Below are 25099 nucleotides of genomic sequence, written 5' to 3'. Positions count from 1 at the left end.
TGGACCTCTGACAGGGGCACACCTTTCTTTACTGGTGTCAATCAGCAGTTCATATTTCATCTGTCTGAGATGGACCACCTGTTGCCTCATCACCAGGGCTCTGTATCACCCTCTGCTTCCTTGGGCATCCAATGACCACCAGCCCTGCAGACTCTCAGGCCCAAACCTGTGGCTATCCATGACTCCTCTCCACCTGAACCCTTTCCTCTTGGGAGCATGTTGGATTCTGCTTGATATTCAGTGCTAGGTCAAGAAAACTCACTGATGCTCACCCACTGCCTCCTTGACTTGATTCCCATCAGTCCCTCCATAGCACTGCCAGTGGCTTTGTCTTGGATGAAAGTCACATCCCATCATTGATTTTCCAAAAAACCCTCCTAGGTCACCCATCTCACTAAGAGCAGAAACCCAGGTGCTGCCCTGTTCTCCAGGATGTGCAGGATTCCGACCCTCATGACCTTGAACCCCATCTCCACCACGTCTCCCCTCCACTCTCTGGCCCTCACTCCAGGTCCTCCCCATGGGGGTCTTTCCTAGCCTACTACATGTGGTGCCCCTTCCCACCAGCTACTCTCCATAACAGCGTCATGTGGCACTGTCCTCCCCTACATTTGGGCCATGTGTGGGCACTCTGCTTCCCTGCCAATGTACTTGTGGACCAGTGACTCCCTGTGGAGTGTGAGCTCTCTGAGGGCCATCACCACCCTATTCCCAGCTCCTCCTGCAATGCCTAGTGTGGTGAGCCACTTCTGCCGCTTTTGCAGACTATGGTTGCCATTACAAGATGGCGCTGGCTCCGCTGTGGTTTGTGACAAACAACTCCTAATTTGGGAGAGTTGGCACATGGTTTTTCAACACCCTATGAGAAAGTTGCGTCGTGGCAGCTTCGCATTGGGGCTTGAGGTGCTTTATTAAGGCTGGGAGGGGCATCCAAGAGTTAGAAGAAAAAGTATCAAGGACCTGATTAAACTGCTGAAAGAAGATTCCTGAGTTGCGTCTTCCTTGCGGGCAAGGGGTCGAGACAAGTGGTGCCGAGACCCGGGAACCAGAACTTTCAGTCAGTCAGGGGTGGTGCACCGGTTAGTCCCAGGTAAGTGGGATCTGCGATCAAAGCAGGGATAGTCCCATTAAGTGGGATCCGCGACCAAAGCGGGGTCAGCTCCTCTACAAAGAAAGAGAGAGCCTTACATTTTATTGCAGCTGCACTGTGTACTTTCACTTTTGTTTTCTGTGTTTCTTTTGTTGTGTCATTTCGCTTTTGTTTTTTGTGCATCTTTTGTTGTTGTGTCATGGGTGTCGCATCTTCAAGTCCGCTTCTCCTGGCTCTAGATGACCTGTTACGTTCCAAGGGCCTGGAAGTGAAATGTAGTACTTTAGAGAGATTTTTACAGAAGACAGATATTGCTGCACCGTGGTTTGCATTTTCGGGCAGCCTTACTATACCTAGCTGGGATAAATTAGGCAAAGATCTTGACTTTGCTTCTGAGCAGGGCATATTAGAGGGTGGGGTGATACCCCTTTGGAAGATGGTCCGTAGTTGCCTCACAGATGGCAGATATCAGGAAGCACTTACTAAAGGACAGGAAGTTTTAGAGCAATTACATGAGGAGAAGTCAGAGACGGCAGAAAGTGAGGTATCTCAGGAGGATGGGAGTGTGCGGAGCGTGAAACAGGGGAGGAGGCGGCTGTCTCCGGCAAGAAGTGAGATATCTCAGAAGGATGGGAATGTACGGAATGTGAAGCAGGGGAGGAGACGATTGTATCCAGATCTCAGTGCGCTGCGCACACCCCCATGCGAAAGTGGGTCAGAGAAAGAGGAGGATGAGGAGGAGGAGCTTGGGAGGCTGTCTCATCAGCTAGGGAGTGTAGGTATGGGAGAAGGGAACAGAAATAAACAGGGGCTCAAGAAAAATGATCCTCCGGATCCGCCGCCGTACGGTGGGGGTGTTTCGGGGAGAGCTTTCCATGCCCAAACATGGAGGGCTGTTAATGCTGAGATGGGTCTTGCTTATCCAGTTTTTCAGGATGACAATAGGGGAAGATTCCATGAACCCTTAGATTTCAAAATTGTGAAGACCCTGGCGGAGTCTGTGCGTACTTATGGGGTGGATGCCGCCTTCACACTAACTCAGGTGGAGGGTTTGTCTAGATACTGCATGACTCCCTCTGACTGGGCTAGCCTTGTTCGGGCTTGCGTTTCCCCGGGTAAATATTTGGACTGGAGAGCATTTGTGCTAGAGGGCGCAATAGAGCAGGCCGCCCAAAACCATGCGGTGGGACATCCCGCTTGGGATAAAGATATGCTTTTGGGACAGGGGAGATTTGCTAATCAACAGACAGGATTTCCTCTTGAGGCATATGACCAAATCAACAGCATTTGCATTTGGGCATGGAAGTCACTTCCAAATAGAGGAGAGGTATCTGGTAATTTGACCAAGATTCTACAAGGCCCTACAGAACCCTTTTCAGATTTTGTAGCAAGGATGGTGGATGCCGCTGGAAAGATTTTTGGGGATCCTGATAGAGCCATGCCCCTTATCAAGCAATTGGTTTTTGAGCAATGCACCAAGGAATGTAAAGCAGCAATCACTCCTTATAAAAACAAGGGCATAGAAGCATGGATGAAGGTGTGTAGAGAGATTGGAGGACCTTTAACTAATGCAGGTCTTGCAGCTGCTGTCCTTCGGATTGCCAAAGGGGGCGGTCCTGGTGCCAGAACATGCTTCCATTGTGGTCAATCTGGTCATTTCAGACGTGAATGTCCCAAAAAAGACAATTTTACTGGACCTCCTCACGGTGGCCCTTCCAATGGCCTTCGTCTACCGGGGTTGTGTCCAAGATGCAAAAAGGGGAAGCATTGGGCAAGAGAGTGTAGATCAGTGAGGGACATCCATGGACAGCCTATTTCAGCTGGGCCAAAAAACGGCCGACGGGGCCCCCGACCCCAGGGCCCACAAATATATGGGGCAGTGGAGAATGTCACACCCGAACCCGAGACATGGCCGTCTCTACGCCATCCCATGAAACGCGGAGAGCCACTACAGGCGCCGCAGGACTGGACTTCTGTTCCACCTCCAGACTCGTATTAACACCTAAGATGGGAGTCCAATTGGTGGAAACTGAGTTTAAAGGGCCTTTACCACCTGGCACTGTAGGTTTGCTAACTGGACGTGCATCCTCTATCTTGCAAGGTCTTCATGTTTTCCCTGGAGTCATCAGCCCTGATGCTGTAGGGACAGTAAAGGTTATGGTGGAAGCTCCAAGGGGCATTGTGTCTATCTCTCCAGGGGATCGGATTGCTTAATTACTAATTTTGCCTAGCTTGCATAACCACTTCCCTGCTGACTCAAGGTCACGGACGGGAAATGAGATTGGTACCACCGGAGGGAATTGTGCCTATTTGTCACTGAATATGAGCAATCACCCCACTTTGGAATTAAGCATAGAAGGTAAATCTATTGTGGGATTACTGGATACAGGCGCAGACCGTAGTATTATAGCCCTTAAGGACTGGTCTAAGGGATGGCCAGTGCAGACTTCAGATCAATCCCTAAGAGGACTTGGATATGCTCAAGCCCCTCAAGTCAGCTGTAGACATCTATCTTGGAAGGACCCGGAAGGACATAATGGTACTTTTCAGCCTTATGTACTTGATTTACCTGTTTCTTTATGGGGCCGTGATCTGATGAAAGACATGGGGTTTACTCTTAGCAATGACTATTCCCCGGTGTCTCAACAAATTATGCAAGATATGGGGTATAGGCCAGGTCTAGGACTAGGAAAACACCTACAGGGGAGTAGGCATCCTGTGCAAGGTCATCAAAAGCTTAACAGATTTGGTCTGGGTTTTTCCTAGGGGCCACTGGGGCTCAAATACCCATAACATGGCTCACCGAGGAGCCTGTTTGGGTGCCTCAGTGGCCTCTTCCCTCGGTTAAATTGGCAGCAGCCCATGACCTAGTTAAAGAACAACTTGACTTGGGTCACATCCAACCTTCTACTTCTCCCTGGAATACTCCCATATTTGTCATTAAGAAAAAATCAGGGAAGTGGCGCCTACTGCATGATCTACGAGCAGTTAATGCTCAAATGCAACTTATGAGGCCCATTCAAAGAGGGCTGCCTCTGCTCTCCTCTGTTCCTCAGGGCTGGCATATTATTGCTATTGACATTAAAGACTGTTTCTTTTCTATTCCTTTGCATCCTAAAGACTCACAGCGTTTTGCATTCACCCTTCCTTCGTGTAACCACGAGGAACGAGATCAAAGGTTTGAGTGGGTAGTGTTGCCGCAGGGCATGGCTAATAGTCCTACGATGTGTCAGATGTATGTGGGGAAGGCACTCGTACCTCTCAGACAAAAGTATTCCTCCATTAAGATCATTCATTATATGGATGATGTATTATTGGCTGCTAAATTAGAACAAAGGGTTAATGAGGCTTATAAAGACCTAATAAACCTGTTAGCTCAATATGGACTGCATATCGCACCTGAAAAGGTTCAAACGGGGGATTCTATTAAGTATTTGGGAGCGACAATTGGGTATGACAAATTAAAACCACAAAAAATCACCATAAGAACTCAGGATCTCCAAACTCTAAATGATTTTCAAAAACTGCTGGGAGATATTAATTGGATAAGAGGATATTTACATATTCCTAATATTGTGCTCCAGCCTTTGTATGCTACTCTTCAGGGTGATCCAGATCTTGCTTCCCCTCGTAGCCTCACCAAAGAGGCTAGAGCGGCCCTTATGAAAGTAGAAGAAGCTATACAGCATGCCACTCTATACAGGCTCCAGAGTGATAAACCTTTCCAGTTATGTGTGCTTGCCACTATGCGGCAGCCTACTGGAGTACTGTGGCAAGATGGGCCTTTACTATGGATCCACCCACATGTATCTCCAGGAAAATCCTTAGAATACTATCCTGATGCTGTTGCAGCGTTAGCACTTAAAGGGATTCAACAAAGCATTCAATTTTTCGGACAGTCACCTTCTTCTCTTATCATACCCTACACTAAAGCTCAACTTAATGTTTTGTGTGCTACTCTAGACAACTGGGCTATTCTATGCTGCTCATTTCAAGGAAATATTGATAATCATTACCCTTCTCATCCATTACTCAATTTTGTTAAAGAGCATCCCATCATTTTCCCTAAGGTAACTTCATCCAGTCCTATTCCGGGGGCTGTTAATATTTTTACTGATGGTTCCAAGTCTGGAATGGGAGCTTATGTAATTAATGATTCTCCCCCTGTCCAGCATCAATTTGCTCCGGGAAATCCACAATGGGTAGAACTACAAATTGTTATTGAGGTTTTTAAACAGTGTTCTTTTCCTTTTAATCTCATTTTGGACTCCATCTATGTGGTACAAGCACTAAAAGTCCTGGAGGCCGTGGGAGCTATTAGTGATGCCCATAATGTATCTGTTTACTTTACTCAACTTCACCAGCTTATCTGTAGCCGCACTGCTCCTTTTTATCCAATGCACATCCGGGCTCACACCTCTCTTCCTGGTCCGTTATCACAGGGCAATGCCTGTGCGGACTCAGCCACTAGAGGTCAGTTGATATGCTTGGCTTCCTCCTTGGAGGGGGCTAAATTATTTCACCAGAACTTCCATGTTAATGCTTTAATGCTGCGCAGGCATTTTTCCATTTCAAGAGCAGATGCTCATCAGATAGTATTACAATGTCCTCATTGTGTCACATTTCTTCATCCCCCTAATTATGGAGTAAACCCACGGGGATTGAAGCCATTGGTTGTCTGGCAAATGGATGTGACACACATTCCTGACTTTGGTAACTTCAAGTATGTGCATGTTTCTGTTGATACATGCTCTGGAGTTATTCATGCTTCTGCTTTGTCGGGAGAAAAGGCACGTAATGTTATTACTCATTGCCTAGAAGCATGGGCAGCATGGGGTGCTCCTACATCCCTTAAGACGGATAATGGACCTGCTTATACTGGCAGACAATTTACATCCTTTTGTTCTACTATGGGAGTGCAACTTACTCATGGTCTGCCTTACAATCCTCAAGGACAAGGCATTGTTGAGCGTGCTCATCGCACCTTAAAGGAAACTTTACAAAAACAAAAAGGGAATAGGAGCTGAACGCACTCCTAAAGAACGCCTGTCCTTAGCTCTCTTTACCATTAATTTCTTGAATTTGGATATTCACGGTCGCTCTGCGGCCGATAGACATGTGTCCCCTCAGCCCTCTATGATTGGCTATGTTAAGTGGAAAGATGTTCTTAAGGGCCAATGGAACGGCCCCGACCCCGTGCTGACATGGGCACGAGGATCTGTATGTGTTTTTCCCCAGGATCGCACGGAACCGCTGTGGGTCCCTGAACGCCTGACAAGAAGAGTCTTGACACCAACCAACCAGCAACAAGAGATACCACAGCAATCCTGTGATGAGGATCTTCATCCTGCTAAGTGCTCTGGCTCTGATGTTGATGCCGATGGTACAGGCGACACCGATGCAGTGGTGGGCAGTGGCACGGGCATGGCCGATGCCGATGCCGGTTCATGGTAATTCTAGTGTCCTCCCCACTCTTTTTTCTACCTCATGTGAGATGTCTGCTCCCTGTGCTTCTCCTAGAGGGGACATGGAGAGCATTTTTAATCAATCTCAAGTTAATCTCACAGGAGTTTTTTGCTTCAGCCTTGGGAACGCTAATTGCATTAGCCTTAAGACCAAAAATTTGACTAACTGGGAGGACCCATTGCGGTCCAGTCAGGACTCAGGGAGCATTATCAGTGCCGTACTGAGCCAAGTAGTTTCGGGGAAGCAATCAGGCTCAGGGACCCCCGCAAGTAGTTCTGCTTTAAATATAACTACCTTGGCTATTATCTCCGAGGTGCTAATTCCAGTGCCTCCTTCTTCTAATAGTATCTATCATGCCACTCATTTCAAGGCCTCTCCTTACTGTACCCCTAATCTTGGTTTTCCCCCAACATTTACACCTTGTCAGGATCATTCTTGGGAGAAACATCAAGTTGCTAAAGGTTTCTCCCTTTCCCCCTCTCTTAAGAGGTATGTTTATAACTTTAATAACAGTGCCAACTCCTCTACAGGAGTGGGTTGGTCCTGGTTTCAATGGCTGATTTCCAATGAAAGGGGGGCTTCAGCCGATATTTCTACATTGGCTCAATTGCTAGGAGCCAAAAGTTGGTTGGCTAATGTTTCTGGCACTGTTGGGGAGAGTGAACGAGGAAATAGACTTAATTCTGTTTCGTTCAACTCTCTGTTATATAGTGCCACATTGCCCCCTGCAATGGTCTGTGTCCAATCCCCGTTCCTGTTCCTTTTGGCTAATGACACCTCGTCAGGGATGCTGGATTGTTCTAATGTTACCTGTCTCTTATCTGAGTGTTGGAATGGTTCTTGGACTGTAGCAGTGGTTATGAAAATTCCAACTTTTGTCCCAATCCCGGTAACTGCGGATCCTGAAAAATTCCCCATTGTTGAGCTATTTAGAGTCCACAGGGATTTTGGAATTACAGCAGCTATAGTGACAGCCGTGGCGGTATCTGCTGCTGCAGCAGTTACGACCGGAGTGGCCATGGCCAATCAAGTACAAACTGCTGCCACCATTAATCGAGTTGTTCAACAAACTTCCACCATACTTGAATCCCAAAACACAATCAATCAACATATTTTGTCAGGGATTTTAGCTGCCAACCAAAGAATAGATTTACTCCAAGCTCAGGTAGAAGAATTAGCTGACTTGGTGCTTTTGGGTTGCGTTGACCAACGTGCACATTTATGCATAACCTCTGTCAGATTTAATGATTCCAGGAATGCTTCCCGCATCATCGTCGAATATTTGGCCGGAAATTGGTCCATGGAAGCGGAAGACATGATCCAGTCTCAACTAACCCAAATAGCTGTCTTGAACAGTACCCGTGTCGATCCCGTGACCTTGGGACAATTCACCGATTGGATATCTTCTGCCTTTTCCTTTTTTAAAGAGTGGGTAGGGGTAGGCGTTTTTGGTGCAATGTGTTGCTTCGGTATGTTCCTCTGTTTGTGGTTTCTCTGTCGCCTCAAGGCCCGCAATGCTCACGATAAGGCTATGATCATACAAGCTCTTGCAGCTTTAGAAAATGGCAACTCACCTCAAGTCTGGCTTGCGCATCTTAAACAGTAAATCTTTGACATGGTCGTTGCACCCCAAGTTGTTATAACATTGCACTGGGATCGACATGTCTTTTCTCGCTATTCTCTTAGTGTTGGAAAGCCCTTGCACTCTGCCGGTCTTGCTGCCATTGCACGCAGATGGGTTTCCACACTAGTGCTTCTCTATCGCTTTAAAGTCCGTGCCTTTCTTTCAGGGTGCTGTCAACTTGTTTGTCGTTGTAAACAGCCACAGTTCAGCCTCAGCTATTCCCCTCCGTCCACCATCGTCATGATACAGGATGCGAGGCAAGGCACTGCACTTGAGTGATCCTTGAAGTGGACCTCAAGGAGAGCATGTCCTATTGCATGTGGGTTTGACGTCCTTCCTTACCCCACCTTATCCACGCCCTGCCCCACGAAAAAAGGCGTCGGCTGATATGGCCTCAGATCTGGGGAAGGGCCCTCCTTAGGGCTGAGCCATACTATGCAGCCACTTCTGCACAGTAGGATAGGACCTCTACTCTTGCCTGTATTGTTTTAAGAAAACTAAAGGGGGGAACTGTGGTGAGCCGCTTCTGCCGCTTTTGCAGACTATGGTTGCCATTACAAGATGGCGCTGGCTCCGCTGTGGTTTGTGACAAACAACTCCTAATTTGGGAGAGTTGGCACATGGTTTTTCAACACCCTATGAGAAAGTTGCGTCGTGGCAGCTTCGCATTGGGGCTTGAGGTGCTTTATTAAGGCTGGGAGGGGCATCCAAGAGTTAGAAGAAAAAGTATCAAGGACCTGATTAAACTGCTGAAAGAAGATTCCTGAGTTGCGTCTTCCTTGCGGGCAAGGGGTCGCGAAAGCCTAGTACTTAATCAAGCTTCATACTTACTAGTGGAATTAAGGAATGTTTCCAAGACTGAGTGATACATATAAAATAAAAAATCCAGTAATGCATGAATGCAAGTCATGAGATTAAACTTAAAGATAACCATGAGTTCTTGAATTCATAAATCTGGCAATTGTTCCTGGACAGGCATACAGAACGTGGCTTACTTTGAAAAATGCCAGGATTGCTGGCAGCAAGCTCAGCGATGCAGCCAGCAAGAAAGTTTTCTGGAGACTAGGGAGGGGTTGTGGCACACTTTTAGACTCTGCAGGAGCTTGGTACCTGAAACATTCTTCTATGATTTGTCCCTACAGGCCTCTCTCCAGCCACACATTGCCATTACCTTTCCCTGTTCTCATTTTGAAACTTTTTCAAGACACTTTGGGCAAAGTTTGGAATTCTGAGCTAACCAGATGCTCTAGATGGGGTCTTCCATCAGTGACAGTGGTCAGGTGGACTGCCTGTTTGCCTCTAGATGGCAGTACAGAGGACACAGGTTGGCTCACAGAGACAGGGCACCTTCCAAACAAAGGACTTTCTAGACACTAGAAACTTCCAAAAAGGAAATGTGACTGCACTCATGGAAAGATACAGCAAGTGGCAGAAAACCCAACTGAAACTTCTCTGGAGAGAAGAGAGAGTGAGACGGGAAAGGAAGAAGGGACAAGCTGCAGACATGGCCAGGTCCAGGGACTCAGTGACATCCTCATGCCCATGCTTGTGTTCTCCATTTCCATTTGGAGTTCTGCTTTCCTATGTTGGTCTCTTCTCAGTTTCTGCCCCTAAGTGCAGTGGACAGTTCCTAGAAGCTTCATGTCAATAGTATATCTTTTCTGCTACTCCAGAAGAAGTCTGGACATTGAAACCTAGTCAATGGACTTGATATTCACATGCCCTTCCTGGGATTATTGGAGCCAGGGAGGTGACATCCAGGGATGGGTTGGGCCTGAGTTCCATTCCTGTGTGCCATCTGACCGACAGTTGAGTGGAAACTCTGACTTCTGATTGGCTGGGCCTGTGTCTCATGCCATCTTAGTGGCTAGGAGTGAAGTCAGCCCATCTGAACCATGTGGACCAAGGGTGTGAGGCACTTGTGAAAAGTCTCCAGATAGAAAACCAAAATGCTTTCAATACCCAGAAGCCCCTCAGGCCCTCAGGCTGGGGTAACTCTGCTGCCAAGAAAGATGAGTGGTTCTCCCTTGTCATTCTCCATGTGGTTGAAATCATGAGCACCTGGTTTTGGTTCTAGGATCCTTTTGTTCACCCTTATGTCTGTGAGATTCATTTACATTTGGCATTGTGTGTGCCTTTGCAGATTATTCATCCTCCCTGTGATATAACATTATACTTGGAAAGAATAACCGCAGTTTATTTCCCCACACTACTGCTGATGTGAGTTTGTCAGCCTGTCCCAAGCAGTGATGTCACAGTCACTCTCACGTGTCTCTGGGCCCATCTGTTGAGGAGTGGATGTGTTGGTGCAGGGCACAGGTGTGTTCACCTTTCATAGATTCTGCCAGAGAGTTTTCCAAGGTGGTTATATCAGTTTTCATTCTTGGACAGTTCTGAAGTCCCTGAATTTGCTGACATCTGTGAGAGAGAGAGTGATGGGTCTGGGTTTTGTCCAGAGAAGAGGGTTGAGGCTTTTTGGCTGATGAACTCTGAGTCCTGGGAACAGAGAGAGGGAAGGATATCTGGCTTTCTCCTGTCCTGTCTCCTGTTCACTCTCTATCCTGCACAAGCCTTCATGGGTCTTCCACTTTTTCACTTTCTGTGGAATTATTTCCCTGCCACCTAGCTGGGGAAGTATGGTTGAAGATTTCACTTCCAGGGTGCTGAGGGCAGGGGAGCAGGAGTGCATTTTCTCAGAACCCAGGCCTTTTTTTCAGAGCTTCTGGTAGGTCTTCCCTTGTGTGCTCATCTTGACCTCACCAGATTAGGTGACCCAGTGTGTCCCACTGACTTCCCCACTTGGCCAAAGAACATATGGCATCATAGACAGATTCTCCAGGATTCCTGATAGTCCCCCAGGTTTTGAATAATAAAGGAATCTTTGGCTTGGCCATTCTAAGAAAGAGGAACCTCAAATAGGATGTGGTTTCACAATCCAAGGAATCGTCTGCCAGCAGCAGTGCCCTGGGATGACAAGGTAATGTGTGAATCACACTGCTCCAAGCCACTTGCGCATCCCACCAGGGATGCCTGGCCCCAGCTGGCAATGCCACCAGAGAATATCACTCTTAAATTAAACATGTCTGTAGCTGGGCACCACTACACATGCTTGTCATCCCCACTACTCAGGAGGCTGAGGCAGGAGGATCGCAAGATTGCATTCAACCTGGGCTACATAGTGAAGCACTCTCTCAAAACAAATGAAAACTGAATGTCCTTTCAACTACTTTCAAAAGTCATTTAAATACAGGAGCTGTGATGTTACAGTAGGTAGGGAAGTTGCATGGGATTGTTTTTTTTTTTTTTTTTGTAGTGCTGGGGATGGAACCCAGGGTCTTGTGCAAGCTAATTATCTCTAATACTGAGTGATCTCCTCCAAAAACATTGATATATTTTATTTCATTAATAATAAAAACTTTTATTTACCAAAAATAGATCACATACCAAGAGAAAAGATGACTCAGAGTAGGAAGAAAACATTTCCACTTCATTTAATCCACAAGGAATAGAATGTAGAATATATAGATTCTATAAAGTAATAAGAATAAGATAAATAACCCCATAGGACACATGCCAAGGTTAAAATTAGGATTTCTGCAGAAGCTAAACATTTTGTGAATTATCAGCGAAAACCAATTTAAGCAAAGTAAGCCAATTTCATACCCATCAGATTGGCAAAAATGAGTAAGTTTGACAATAGCAAATGCTGAGGGTAATTTGGAGATCGAGCATGAGCTCACGATGGGCAGCACCACATTGAGGAAAACATGGGGTACTTGAGCAAGTGAATGATGGATTTATACCTATCATAGGTTTCACTACATGGAACTCTTGGTCACTTGAAATGTAGATAGTGCACAATTGAGGAATGAACTTCAAAACTTTCTGTTTGTTTGGGAGGCAGCTCAGTAGTAGAGCAATTGTTTCACATGCACAAGGCCCTGGGTGCCATCCTCAGAATTGCACTTCATCCCACGCCCAAAATAACCCACAGTTTATTTAATTTACATTAATTGAAATTTAGAATTTGATACCTGGTCTTTATCAGAAAAGCTTTATTTGTTTGGGACAACTTGGGTTGGTGAATATTTTTAACCTATAAATGGTGTGAAAATTGAGTAGACAAAATAATTCTTGTGGTATTTGTTTGGGTTGGGTTGGGGATAGAACCCAGGGCCTTGAACATGTTAGGTAAGTGCTCTGACACTGAGCTAAACCACCATCCAAGGCCAATTATTTCTGATAAAATTCTGAAAGTAAAATGGCAGAAAACAAAAAGAAAAAGAAAAGCTGGCAATGAAATAAGCATAAACTATACAAAAGATTTCAAAGGATCAATACTAAAAATAGTTGGAATATCTCTAGTATTTTTTCCCTGTGTTGATTTCATGTCAACATGATGATAATTTGGATACATTGGATTAAATAAAATGCATTCTGAACCTTAATTTTACCTGTCTTTTCCCTTTTAATGTGTATATTTTTCCTTGACACCAAACATGAGGTTTACATACTGCTCTTGGACCAGCCTCCTCTCTGCTCCCGGGTGCAGGCTATGAACCCAGTATAGGAATATACATTGTAGCATCTTTTGTAACAACTAAGGAAAATAGAAACAAACCTTCCAAGTTTATCACCATGCTCAGGGCAAATACAAGGTGCTTTCTTTATACAGTGAAACACCTTGCAGGAGTTAAAATGAATGTACTATTGCTACATGTATTCATCCACCTGGATTGATCTAAGGAACATAAATTGAGTAGCCAAAGCAGGTTGCAGAAGTTTCACTAGTTAAGGAAGATTTAAGGCATTCAAAAATATTAGGACTTCTTTGTGGATACAAATTAGTAGTAAAAACACTGATGGAGGCTATAGATAAACAGATTCCAGATGGTGGTGACCTGGAGGGGGAAGATGGGAGTGAGGGAAGTAAGGGGCTGATCTGGTTCTGGAGTGTATGGAAGACAAAATTTATCTGTAATGTTTTGTTATGTATGTGGTGGGGGCAGGTTTGGGGCTCAGTTCAATCAATATATCTCAGCAAAACTTACACACACACACACACACACACACACACAAACACACACACACACAAGCACACACTCTGGGGTGCACACCTGTTACTCCAATTGCTTGGGAAGCTGAGACAGGAGGATTTCAAAGAGAGCTTCGGAAAATTATCAAGGCCCTAAATACCTCATGGAGATCTTGTGTCTAAATACAAATATAGGCTGGGGATGGGGCTCGGTAGTTACATTCCCTTGTGTTCTATCCCTGTGGAGGAAAAAATCAATAAAAAGGATGGGGGATGTAGTTCAGTGTTAGAGTGTCCCTAGCTTAAATTCCCAGTGTAAAAAATAAAAAAATACAAATTTTGTCCAGTCATAGCCTTTGGCCTTTCACGAATCCTGAGTTGTACACCCAGCCACACTGCCATTTTTCCTTGCCAGGTGATGGCCATGATAGTGTTTCCCTGACGCATAATTTCCAGAAGAAAATTATTTGGTCTATGGCTCTGGGCCCGCTGTGAGGGAGGCAGATGTGTCCACCATGGTGAGAGGCAGCCTAGTGCTGACAGTTTTCTGGGGCAGTAGGAGCAGCAGCTACCTGGGCAGTGGGGGCCCTGTGGGAGGAGAACACCATGTGCCCAGCTGGGAGCCCTCAGCCCTGAGCCTCACATTGCCTGAGGCCCCCATACACTACTCTCAAGGACTCTCTGCCTTTGCTTCCTTTACATGTCACGTGGCCACAGAGAAATAACAAAGCAGAATGCCCCTGGGGATTGACTGTCCGGTGGAATTCTGGACCGAGGTGGAGAAGAATCAGAGTGTGGTGGTTGACTTCCTTCTGCCCACACATCTACCTGAGCTTCCCTGTGTCCTGCAATGCCAACCTCAGCACCATCAAGCAGGTACTTCCTGGTCTCCTGTCAGCCCTGGGAGCTCAGAAAGACAGAGACATTGTTCCTCACACTTGAGAACCTCAGATATAAATTTTGAAAAATATACAATATCAAGAACTTGTATAAAATGGGTGGTTAACCTCCACTTACTATCCAAATTCAGCTTACCCCATGGCAATGTGTTCCCCTCCCTAGTTTCAGCTTGCCCCATGGCAATGTGTTCCCCTCCCTAGTTACCAGAGGGCCAGCTACTAGCCTCAGTTGCCCTTAAGCCTCCAGTGCTGGAATGGAACTTTGAAAGTTTGACTCAGATTATGCTGTCTGTCACTTTAGTGACCACAATCTGCTCCCAGACACATAAGGGCCTTGCAGGAATTTGTCTTTAAAACTGTTGCCAACATAGTGCCCATCATCCTTGGAAAGGGTCCTCAGGTTCATTGAATAAATTTCAGGATGAATTACTGAGTCAAAGCAATGAACATCTGCTTTGGTAGAAGCTGTCCTGTGACTTTCAATGGGGTTTTGCCACTTACAAACTCGGGTTTAATGGGTCATGCCTTGGACTGCCCGAGGGCAAGAATTTATTTCACAATTTTAAAAGCTATTATTGAGAACAAGAAAAAAATGATAGAAGCAATGGACCACACTTGAGGGATTTTTTTTTAATGTCCTGGAAATTTTCTCTCTGCCTTCCTTCCATCCTTCCTTATATTTTTCTACTTCAAAAGTAGCTGGGTGTGTCCCCAAATGTTCCAGTGGCTGAGTCAGGAGGATTGTAAGTTCAAAGCCAGCCTCAACAATGTAGTGAGATTCAAAGCAATTAAGTGAGAACCTGTCACTAAAGAAAATATGAAAAAGGGCTGAGGGTATGGCTCTGTAGTTCAGTGTCCCTGAGTTCAATAATAATATTGGCCCATAAAATTTTGGAAAATACGAATGAGAAGGAAGAGACCTGCCTGTGATCCTGCCATAGAAGACAGCCACAGGCACGACCTTAGCCATTTCCTGTTTTCTAACCACATTCTAACTAAATTCTGATTATGAACATTCATGACTTGTTTTTCTGAGTGACTACAGTAACATCTTGTTCATATTCTAGTTCCTGTAAACATCATCATATGGTTCACTTGATGTGCTTACATAACTTCAAACAGTGTGCCTAAAGTTGGAACACTACAGTACCAGACTTGTCCCTGGAGTCCCATCTCTCACTTCATTGTGGTTTTTGTTTCTTCATATTTTTATTGATATGAAGCTTTGTGGGCTACGTGTTATGTGTCACAGTGGTTCAGCTCTGCCATGGCTCAAGGCCACCATCGCCTTGGTGGGGTGAAAGCAGCCCTAGATAATGTGTCTAAGGCAGGCGTGGCTGCTCAGTCCCCAATCTCCACACATCAAGTGCTTCAGAGAGCACAGGGACAGGAAGCTTGCTGACTAGCTGGTTGGTCCTAAGGGCCAAAGGGTTCCTAGGAAGTGATGTTGGGGTCTCCCTTTGCCTTCTATGTGGCTCATACAGAGTTGGATGCCCAGAGTAGAGGCCTCTGCCTGTCTTCCAGCAGCTGTCATGGCCAGCAAGGCTGACCATAACCATTCCTCCCAGATGCTGTGGCACGAAGCCCAGAATGAGCCCCTCTTCCACATGCTCAGTGACCCCAAGGCCTACGTGTTCACCTGTGTCAACCAGACCGCAGAGCAGCAAGAGCTAGAGGATGAGCAGCAGAGGCTATGTGATATTCGGCCCTTCCTGCCCATGCTGCGCCTGGTGACCCGCGAGGGTGACCCCATGGAGAAACTCATCAACTCACAAATCAGCATCCTCATCGGCAAAGGTAGGGCTCACAGATCAGCCCCCACCTTGGCAAGGTAGGGCACACCTGGGTGGCTGGTGCCACATGCACCTGCACTGAGCCTGTTCCTGCCCTACAGGCCTCCACGAGTTCGACTGCCTCCAAGACCCAGAAGTGAATGACTTCCGCACTAAGATGCACCAGTTCAGCGAGGAGGCGGCTGCCCGCCGGCAGCAGCTGGGCTGGGAGGCCTGGCTGCAATACAGTTTTCCCCTTCAGCTGGAGCCCTCCACCAGGAGCTGGGGGGACAGCAACACCTCTCAAATCTCCAACCCAGACCTGCTGGTCAATGTCAAATTTGAGGGCAGCAGGGTGAGCCCATAGCCCATGTCCTAGGGAGGCTGCCCCAGCTGTGGCACATGGGCTGCTGTGCCCATGGGGACCTTCCACTGATAAGACACTCCAGTGTCCCAGGCCCCCAAATTTCCCTTCACTCACTGGCATCACACAGCATTTTCCAGGTATGCAGGCATCCCACCAGGTAAGCTCACCAAGGCTGAATTGGTCCCTTATTCACTGGACAAGTATTTCCTGGGTGTCTGCTGTTACTTTCACCAGTGAATGACCCAGGCCCTGCCCTTGTAGGGCTCACACTTGGGGATACCCAATAAAGGCAGGCATGTGGCCTTGCCCCTTTTCCCCAGAAGCCTATGGGCCTGAGAGCAGCATGCCAACCCTCCCTCCTCCCCACAGGAGAGCTTCACCATCCAGGTGTCCACCAAGGATGTGCCCCTAGCGCTGATGGCCTGTGCCCTCCAGAAGAAGGCCAAGATGTACCAGAACCTCACAATGGAGCGGCCTGAGGACTATGTGCTGCAGGTGAATGGGCGGCATGAGTACCTCTATGGCAGCTACCTGCTCTGTCAGTTCAAGGTGAGGCCTACAAAGAGCCCTCTGCACTCTGGGATCCCTACCACTCTAGAAGGGGCCAGCATAGGAGTGAGAGAGCCAGACTGTGGGTCTCTCTTGGTTCCAGGGAATGGATATACCACCCATTGACAGTTCAGTCTTACACTCTCATCTCAGTACATATGCAGCTGCCTGCACAGTGGACAGACCCCCCACCTGACCATGGTGCACTCCTCTTCCATCCTTGCCATGAGGGATGAGCAGAGCAAACCGACCCCTCAGGTCCAGAAACCACACACCAACCCCCCCCCCATTCCCATGAAGAAGGTGAGATGGTGTCCTCACCTTTCTTACCCTCTTTCTCTTCCCACCTCCTTTTGGCCAATCCTAGAGCCTCTTGGGCAGCACCAGGGCTAGGTGTTGATCCAGGGGACTTTGGATGGTGCAGTCCTTTTGGAGAGTCAGGGCCTTGAGCTGACACCCAGGGTAGGGTCCTGTCTGAGCTACTGCGATCCCAGATTGCCTACTTCTCTGCAGATCTCAGGGGGGCTGGAGCCCCTGGGCCCCTGTGTGGCAGATTGGTAAAGGATGGTGTTGGTGACAGGTTTCTGAACCTTGCCATAAATTTGGGACCCTCTCCCCCTCTCCCCAGCCTTTCAGTAGTCAGGGGAATGAGCTGGGATTTAAGCCCCTCTCCTCTCCTCTCTAGCCTTCCTCTGTGTCCCTGTGGTCACTGGGGCAGCCTTTCTGCATTGAGCTCATCCAGGGCAGCAGAATCAATGCTGATGATCAGATGAAGGTAGGGGCTCGGGTACCAGGTGAGTGGACAGGTGTTTTTTGTGTGTGTGTGTTTTTTTTTTTTCACAAACAGGGTGTGCTGTAGCCTGGAGGGGCAGCAGTGAAAGAAGAGTGGGAGGGTGTCACACAAAAGTCACCTGGGCACATTACTCATTATCTCTGCCTGGATTGGCTGTGAACCACATCCAAACAATAAGAGGGGAGGGGAGCAGGCCAGAAGGCCAGGGAGGCCAATTAATGGAAACCTGGGCCAAGCAACTTGTGGGTATTTGACTTTGGTGGAGCTTGTGGAATCAGACACAGCCCATTGAAGTAGGAGGCCCAGTCAGAGATGGGTAAGGCACCATAGAAGCTGGCTGCAGCTGGGCTGAGGTGCTTCCAGGGGTTACCAACCCAGGGGTGCCCAGAGTCTGGGGGACACTGCACATGGTTCCCCCTGGAAGCTGAGCCCTGATGGGCTTGGGGAACAGTGCCCTGTTGTCTCTTCAAAAAGCACTTTCATGGCTCCTCTGCACTTAGAACCACCTGCAGAGGTGGATTTATTGTCCCACTTCTGGGAGGTGATGCGTGTCTGGGTCCACAGAGCGTAGCATGTCTTGTCTGGGTCTCTTTTTTTGGCATTACTTTACAATCTGGGAAGGGGGTTGTGTCTGCAGGAGTCATGGAGGATTGGGTGGGAGCTGCTCTGGGGATGGGCTGGCAGGTTGGAACTGGAATAGGTACGCTGGAGACTGGAGCCACATGGGGCTCAGAAGATGCTAGGCATGAAGGTAGCCAGAGCTGTTAGAAGCAGAAGGGACCCTGGAACTTCTGAACCCTGATGAGGAAACTGAGGTTCTGAGTTGACCCACAGAGTCAAGTGTACTGAGACTGGCTTGCCCCAGCGCAGCCTGGGGTACCAATGCCGCAAGACACCTGTACCACTGAGCTGCCAGCCTACACTCTGCTGGACCACTCTCAATGCAAGAAGTAGATTTGGACCCCTGTGTAAATGGGGACCTTCAAGGAGAGGATTGGAACTTTAGATGGGGTGGGGCCTTCACTCCCTCATCCATGCCCTGTACCCCTTCCCCAGCTGGTGGTGCAGGCCGGGCTCTTCCATGGCAATGAGATGCTGTGCAAGATGATGTCCAGCTTGGAGGTGAGCATGTGCTCAGAGCCCATGTGGAAGCAGCATCTGGAGTTTGACATCCACATCTGTGACCTGCCGCGCATGCCCCGGCTCTGCTTTGCACTCTATGCGGTGACGGAGAAGGCCAAGAAGGCGCACTCTAGCAAGAAAAAGCCCAAGAATGTGGTGGGTTGTGCTGACTGGGAGAGGCCCAGGCCTCAGACACCCAGTGAAACCCCTTACTGGGGCCTCTTGCCATCCTGCTCCCACAGGCAGGCACCCTGAGAACAGGTTCCTGGGAGAGCCTGGGGACCCCAGTCTCTCTGCCTGCCCTAGTCTGGCTCCTTAGTCTGGCTTCCTGTGCTGCCTGAGTAACAGCTCATGAGTTGCCTGACTTGAAATATCTAGCCCAGACCTGTGGTCCTTAGGGGTCCTGGAGGCAGCTCCCTTGGTGGAAGGACAGTGTTCTCAGGGGGACAGAAATGATGAGTGAGTGGCTGCCTGGGAAGAGTGTGGCTGGGCCCCAAGTCACTAGACCCAGGATGTGACTTGCCCCTTGACCTGGGCCACCTATGGGACTGGTGGGCTTACTCAAGTATCTCTGGATGCTGGGTGTGAAGATGCAGGCAGCCAGGAAGGGATCTTGCTGGCTTAATTACTGAAACTCTGATAGGAAAGCGGTAGCAGATCCTTCCCCTCCTCCTGGGTCTAACTTGGAGACCTTCCATGCAGTCTGGATCTTCTCTCCTGGTTGGCCTGGAGACTGGTTCCATTCTCATATGAACAAGAACAGGCTCACTCTGATCTGTAGTATCCTTCTTCAGGACTTCCCAATCGCCTGGGCCAACCTCATGTTGTTTGACTACAAGGACCAGCTCAAGACTGGGGAGCTCTGCCTCTACATGTGGCCCTCTGTCCCAGGTGGACCCAGGCCCAGCAGGGAGAGGCTCTTGGAGGGTAAGGCATCCAGAACTGGTTCCCCTACAACTACATCTCTCCCTGCCTTCAGATGAGAAAGGAGACCTGCTGAACCCCATGGGTACCGTGCATAGCAATCCCAACACAGAGAGTGCTGTCACCCTGGTCATCTACCTGCCCTAGGTGGCCCCTCACCCTGTGTACTACCCTGCCCTGGAGAAGGTCAGTGAGGTCCTTCTTGGAAGCTGAGCGCTAACCAGGAGCTTTCCTGGAGCTCCTCAGACGGGGTCCCTGGCCACCCCAGGCTTTGCCCATTTCTGGGGGCTAGGTCATCATGCTGATTTGAGGCATTCCAGTAGCTATGTGGCCCACCAGGGGATGTTGGTGATGTCTGATGACATTTTGCTGTCACAACCAATGGGAGAGGTACTACTGGCCTGAGGCAGGCTGAGCCTGGAGATGCTACTGAATGCCCTGCAGTATGCAGGAGGGCTCGCACCAGCAAGAGTGGTTGGCAGTAGTGCTGAGGTGCAGACGCCCTGCCTAGAGCCCTGCCAGTGCTGGCCCAGGCCTGGGAAGCTCACAGCAGGTACACTTGTTGCAGATTCTAGAGCTGGGACGTCACGGGGAGCATGGGCCTACCACCAAGGAGGAGGTGAGCTGGGGTGCTGGTGGGGCATGGAGCCAGGTGCTGGGCTGGAGGCCTCAGTCTGCCTGTGCCCCTTAGAAGCTGCAGCTGCAGGGAATCCTGGAGCAGCGGGGGTCGGGAGAGCTGTATGAGCATGAGAAGGACCTGGTGTGGAAAATGCGGCATGAAGTGCAGGAGCACTTCCCAGAGGCTCTGGCCCACCTGCTGCTCGTGACCAAGTGGAACAAGCATGAGGATGTGGCTTAGGTGGGTGTAGAGGGGCACCAGGGGCACAGCTGGAGTAAAGAGATAGCAGTGGGCCCCCCACCACCTGACTGCAAAGCGTCCTCCAGATGCTCTACCTGCTGTGCTCCTGGCCCGAGCTTCCTGTCCTGAATGCCCTGGAGCTGCTGGACTTCAGCTTCCCCGACTGCCACGTGGGCTCCTTTGCCATCAGGTCCTTGCAGAAACTGACATGAGTCCCAGCTGGGCACTGAGGCCCACAGGCTGCCAGCTCCTCACTAAGACATCTTGCCCTGGCAACCTGGAAGTGGGTGCTGGGTGGAGATGAGCCTAGGCTGGCCTCACCCTCTTTCCAGTCACCTGCCAGCTGGAGACCTCTGTCCTGATTTCAGAACCCCAGACTCAACCAGCCTTCCTCCCCTACAGAGACGACGAGCTTCTCCAGTGCTTGCTGCAGCTGGTGCAGGTCCTCAAGTACAAGTCCTACCTGGACTGCGAACTGACCCAATTCTTGTTGGACCGGGCTCTGGCCAACCGAAAGATTGGCCACTTCCTATTCTGGCATCTTCGGTAGCTGGATGCACCCCTGCTGATTCCTTGGGAACCTAGAAAAGCCATGGGGGATGAGGGTCTCCTGGCCTGCTGACCTCATGTTTACTGGGCTGGGGAGGGGCTATGTGCCACTCCTGGCCATTCTCAGCCCCATCTTCTCCCTCCAGCTCTGAGATGCATGTGCCGTCCGTGGCCTTGCGTTTTGGCCTCATCATGGAGGCCTACTTCAGGGGCAGCACCCACCACATGAAGGTGCTGATGAAGCAGGTGAGGCTCAGAGTGCCTGTGCCTGAGGCAGGCTCCCCTTCCAGGCCCCTTCACAGTCATACTCCTGGTTCTGGCTCAGGCTCATGTGCACTGCTGCTACTCCATTCTGCCCACCAGGCAAAAGCACTGAGCAAGATGAAGGCCCTGAGCGACTTTGTGAAGGTGAGCTCCTAGAAGACCACCAAGCCCCAAACTAAGGAGCTGATGCACTTCTACATGCGCCAGGATACTTATCTAGAAGCCCTTTCACACTTGCAGTCCCCATTGGACCCCAGCACGATGCTGGCAGAAGTCTGGTGAGCCCCAGGCCTAGCCCCACCTGGAGCCAGGCCCTAAGCCCCCTCCCCCGCCCTAAGCCCTCAACCGCCCAGGCCAACACGGCCCTCTGCCTGCAGTGTGGAAAAGTGCACCTTCATGGACTCCAAGATGAAACCCCTGTGGATCATGTACAGCAGTGAGGAGGCAGGCAGTGGTGACAGCGTTGGCATCATCTTTAAGAACGGGGATGGTGAGCCAGTCTGGGCAGGGGACATGCTGAGGCCTTGGCCTTCTCACCTAGGCCCATACTGTTCTGTGGTAGGGCCCCAGGGGGTTCCCTGAGAAGACAGAGCTCAGATACTCTGAGCCTTGCATGGGTGTATAACCCACTAGAAACTCCTGCCCTTCCAGACCTCCGCCAGGACATGCTGACTCTGCAGATGATCCAGCTCATGGACGCCCTGTGGAAGCAGGAGGGCCTGGACCTAAGGTGGGGCCTCTATCCATCACCTGTTTGTTTGGGTCTGTAACAGGCCTCAGAGCCTGCTCCTGGAGGAGTTCCTGGTCTAAACTGACACCTCCCTGTTGGATGTGAGAGCAGCTGTTCTTACAAGAGGGGTAGGGGAGCTGGAGGGGTTTGGGTAAGGCCATTCCTGGTGCTCAGCTCCTATTTCCTGGCTTCCTACCCCTTGGGGAGCAGTGCCACCTTCTTCCAAGCCCACTGACTCATTCTCTTCAGAGCAAACATGAGCCCAGCCAAGGTGTGCTCTGCAACTTGGGTGCCAGTTCTGTGTCTCTGAGGCACCTTCCCCAGAGCCCCACACCCCATCTGGCATCCTTAGGAATTTTAGCAGTATTCCCTGTGGTTTTGTTGGGTGCCTCAATTTCCAGGGGCTTCCAGTTGCCCCAGAGAATGTCCTTAACCATAGTGTCTGCCTGTGCCTCTTCTCATGTGCTAGGATGACCCCCTATGGCTGCCTTCCCACTGGTGACTGCATGGGCCTCATTGAGGTGGTGCAGCACTCGGACACCATTGCCAACATCCAGCTGAACCAGAGCAACCTGGCTGCCATGGCTGCCTTCAACAAGGATGCCCTGCTCAACTGGCTCAAGTCCAAGAACCCTGGGTAGGCTTTCTTATTCCTGGGAGAGGCTCCATAGAGTGAAAGGTGAGGGAAGGCCTGTGACAGTTTCCATGGCTGCTTGGCTCAGCTGAGCACTGGCCCACGTCTGATTTGGGGTAGGACAGAGAAGGTCACTGTTCCTGGGTGTCCATTTTTCATGGCTGTGTTATACCACTCAACTCTTTGGGCGTTAAAACCACCACTGTGTTTAGTCACAAATATGTAGCTTGAGTGGGTTCTGCTGTGGTTTGAAATAGCTGGTGCTATGGCTAGCATCTGTGATATTGCCTGAGCCCAGAGCTTCTACCAAGGGCCCAGTCACACACCTAGGGACTTGGCTGTCAGTTGTGCCTCTTTATGCAGCCTCTCTTCATCTAATACATAGACCTTGGCTTCTCTGAATGGTATTGTGTGGAAGAAGGGGGCAATTTCAAGCTGGGCATGGTGACCTATGCTCCAGAATAATGCCCTCCTTGTTGATTAACACAAGGCCAGATTCAAGAGGAGGGAAAATATAAGGAGCCCTGGTTTTCAATCTTCCCCACCCAGAGAAGCCCTGGATCGAGTCATTGAGGATTTCACCCTCTCTTGTGCTGGCTACTGTGTGGCTACATATGTGCTGGGCATTGGTGACCGGCACAGTGACAACATCATGATCCGTGAGAATGGGCAGGTAAGGGGCACTGTGTTCAGCTTCCCAGTGAGCTTGTCTTACATCCCTGGCCCAGTGGCCTCTCTGACCTACCCACACCTCCCAGAAGAGTGCCCCAAGTCCTGCTGACTTCCTCTAACTGGAACCTCTCTTTGTGAAGCCTATTCTCCCTGCCCTTCCCTCCCCTCAGCTATTTCACATTGACTTTGGCCACATTCTGGGGAATTTCAAGACCAAGTTTGGAATCAACCGTGAGCGAGTCCCATTCATCCTCACCCATGACTTTGTCCACGTGATTCAGCAGGGCAATACTAGTAATAATGAGAAATTTGAAAGGTGAGGGTGCCTAGGGCCCCAGTGAGGGGACAGTGTCCAGCCAGGGGCAGGGATGGGACATAGCCCTCAGGCTAACTCCTGCCTCCACCCTGGGGGTGCTGCTTTCTCTGCAGGTGCACCCCAATCCAAGAGTACCCTGTTGGGCAGTGCAAACAGGAAGTCCATGGGAGGTGTAGGAGCAGGTCCAGGCCATGGGCAGACACTCAGGGGCAGGTGCTGGCTGGATGCAGAACCCCTGCTTGTTTGGGGCTGGGGATGGCAGGGAGGACCCAGGGATTTATCTATTTCCTCCACCTCTGCAGGTTTCGAGGCTACTGTGAACAGGCCTACAGCATTCTGCGGCGCCATGGGCTCCTCTTCCTCCAACTCTTTGCTCTGATGCAGGCAGCAGGCCTGCCTGAGCTAAGCTCCTCCAAAGACATCCACTATTTGAAGGTATGCCAGCACAGGACCACACCATACTGGAGGCCAGGGTCTACCACAAACTTCACAAGGCCTGCCTGAACGTCTACAGCTATGGAGGAGCCTGCCTTCCCTATGTATAGTATAAAAAATGAGCTTGGCAGAGCTCATCCTGGTCAGAGTGCATCTTGCCCGAACAGCTCAGGGACCTAGGAGATTCACCTCTCAGATGGCGGCCCTCATGCCATCCCAGGCCCAGCAGTGCAGTATGGTGGGAAGTGGCCAGAATGTTGCACTCCCTGGGCCTATTCTCGCCCAGTTGCAGATGAACTGTGATCTTGTTTGGTCATACCATGTGTCCTCAGAGTCTTTCATGCATGAGATAAAGTCTCTTGTAGGTTTGCAAGACACTTTGCATTCCTGTCTTTTCAGTTAGTGAGAGGCAGAGTGGGAGGGGGTGTATTCCCTAAAGCTTCTCCTGCCCTTCTCTCAGCTAAGGTGAGGCTGCCTGACCCTCTGCTTGCAGTTCTTTTAGGAAGGAATTTCAACAACCCGAGGTGGCAGGAGTACAGGGAGGCAGAAGGGTTTGAGATGCAGCAGGGTCAGGATCCCTGAATGTTGATGCAGTTGTGATGATTCTGTCCCAGGACACCCTGGCACTGGGGAAGACGGAGGAGGAGGGGCTGAAGCACTTCAGGGTGAAGTTCAATGAAGCCCTGAGGGAGAGCTGGAAGACCAAAGTGAACTGGCTGGCACACAACCTGACCAAAGACAATCGGCAATAGTGGCCACCACTGAGCCGCCACAGGCTGAAAAACCTGTCTGAGGACAGCTACCCTTGGTTGTCCTAGATGGGGCCTACACCTGAACTACACCTCATGGGAAAGAACAACACAATTACATTTTGTTTACACTAGTTATTTAGACAGACAGGAAATGTTTCAAGATGATGGGGAAATGTGATGGACATTATTATCCAAAGTAGATGTACAAAGACACAAATTTGTGAAAATATACTTTGTATAAAACAAT

General features: G+C 49.4%; 1 pseudogene; it reads left to right on the top strand.

Moving 5' to 3' along the window:
• The first annotated feature begins 13949 nt into the window (after positions 1-13949).
• On the top strand, positions 13950-24852 carry LOC144252428 (phosphatidylinositol 4,5-bisphosphate 3-kinase catalytic subunit delta isoform-like; annotated as a pseudogene).
• The last annotated feature ends 247 nt before the right edge of the window (positions 24853-25099 follow it).

The sequence above is a fragment of the Urocitellus parryii genome, unplaced genomic scaffold (assembly GCF_045843805.1).
Source record: "Urocitellus parryii isolate mUroPar1 unplaced genomic scaffold, mUroPar1.hap1 Scaffold_43, whole genome shotgun sequence".
Lineage (NCBI taxonomy): Eukaryota > Metazoa > Chordata > Mammalia > Rodentia > Sciuridae > Urocitellus > Urocitellus parryii.
Note: the sequence above shows the minus strand (reverse complement) of the source record. Positions and strands in the feature narration are given on the sequence as shown.